The sequence below is a fragment of the Mytilus californianus genome, unplaced genomic scaffold (assembly GCF_021869535.1).
Source record: "Mytilus californianus isolate M0D057914Y unplaced genomic scaffold, xbMytCali1.0.p SCAF_3, whole genome shotgun sequence".
NCBI classification, from domain to species: domain Eukaryota; kingdom Metazoa; phylum Mollusca; class Bivalvia; order Mytilida; family Mytilidae; genus Mytilus; species Mytilus californianus.
This window is the reverse complement of record NW_026262679.1, coordinates 108,116,413-108,118,437: the sequence shown is the minus strand read 5'-3', so window position 1 is coordinate 108,118,437 and position 2,025 is coordinate 108,116,413.

Genomic DNA, 2,025 nt, shown 5'->3' with positions numbered 1-2,025 from the left:
ATATAAAGAGAACAACCATACCTATTTATCCTGCTGAACTGACTTAAAAAAAAACAATACTAACAATGAACACTGCCCTTTCCTGGATCTTGATGTCTATATCTTTAACTGGAAGCTTAAAACCAAAATTTTCCATAAAAGAGATAATTTTTCATTTTCTATTATTAAATATCCATTTGTAGATGCTGATGTTCCCTTGTCACCATATTATGGTGTTTATATATCTCAACTTGTTCGATTCGCTCGTGTATGTAACAATGTATCCGATTTTAACGAAAAAAATATCTGTATTACTGAAAAATTATTACATCAGGGTTTTCGATATCACAAACTTGTCAAAACATTTACTAAATTTTATCATCGGTACAAGGACACCATTCGTAAATACAAATCAACGTGCAGACATCTTATACGTTCAGGTATTTCACATCCAATCTTTTATGGTAATATTCTATACAAAGCACAACAATGTCGTCATTCACCCCAAAAGCTAACCAAACCTTTAAACAGATTTATTGAGAAGGGATATAGTTACGATATTGTTGTCAGGTAATTAAAGATTGCATTTTTTTGAATTAAAAATGATTCATTCATAGTATCTTTGCTTCGGAAATAAACACATTTATTCTTAAACCAGTTGTTGGCATGATACGGGTTATGTTCTTCTCGTATATTTTATGATGATATGATACTAAACCCAACGGGAAGGATTCTGCTTGATTTTCATATGATGAAGATATAATCTTTCATTCAGTTTAATTGAGGCCTGGAGCTGGCATGTCAGTAACTTCTAATAGTTCTTTGTTAATTTATGTTGATCAGTGTCATTTTGCTTAGTTTCTTCTGTTACCTATCCTAACATCGGACTCGGACTTCTTTTAAACTGAGTTTTACTGTGCGTATTGCTGTGTATTTGTTTATTCTACATTGGCTAGAGCTATAGGGGGAGAGTTGACAACTCACAAAACATGTTTTATCCCGCCGCATCATTGCACCTATCCCAAGTCAGGAACCTATGGCCTTTGTTAGTCTTGTATGTTTTTTTTTAAATTTTGGTTCATTTATATGTTTTGGAGTTAAGTTTGACGTCCATTTTCGCTGAACTAGTACACATTTTTGTTTAGAGGCCAGCTGAAGCCCGCCTCCGGGTGCGGGATTTTCTTGCTGTGTTGAAGACCCATTGGTGGCCTTGGGCTGTTTTCTGCTCTTTGGCCCGGTTGTTGTCTCTTTGATACATTCCCCGTTTCCATTCTCAATTTTATCTAGTCTAGAAATATAAATTGTATTTGTACACGGCTCGAAATAGGATTGAAATGCTGGAAAAACCTCGCATTGAACCTGTTTCTAAGCCTTGTACACATGACATGACATAGACAATGTATAGTTATTCTATAGGCATATGAAAGATATTCTGAAGTAAGGGATTTGAAAATTTGATATTTACTTATCGAATGTTTGTAAAAGTAATTTTCATCATGGGGAGGTACATTTGTAGAACAATATAATACCCAGTGTTATGAATAGAATGTATTATGTTATATAAAACATGAAAAAGTTATTCTTTGTTATTTTTGGAAAGGATATACATGTATGCCCACATGTGAATCAATTCTAGTAACGGAACCTGTTTTGAATTTAATGCCCCAAATAAAGACAGGTCAATTTTGCTTACCAAACCTTCGGTATTGAGCAAATCTGTTGTAATATATTCCAGAAAACAACATTAAATGCATCAAAATCAGTAACGGTATACATCTTTATCAGCCACTGTACTATATATCCTATAGTTTCCAAATTACTTTAAACAATATAAAAACTTCCTTAGACGATACAATATCAAATGCCTCTGATATCATTCACTCCTCATGGAAGCATATTTTAACCTTGTTTATACCATTTATATATGAAATTCCTAAGGTAAAAGAAAGAAAGAGTTTCTGGTGAACAGTTAACTATCATTCATACGAAGGTTTTGAATATTTAAGGAAAAATATGCTATTTGATCAAAGGCATAAACAAAATATA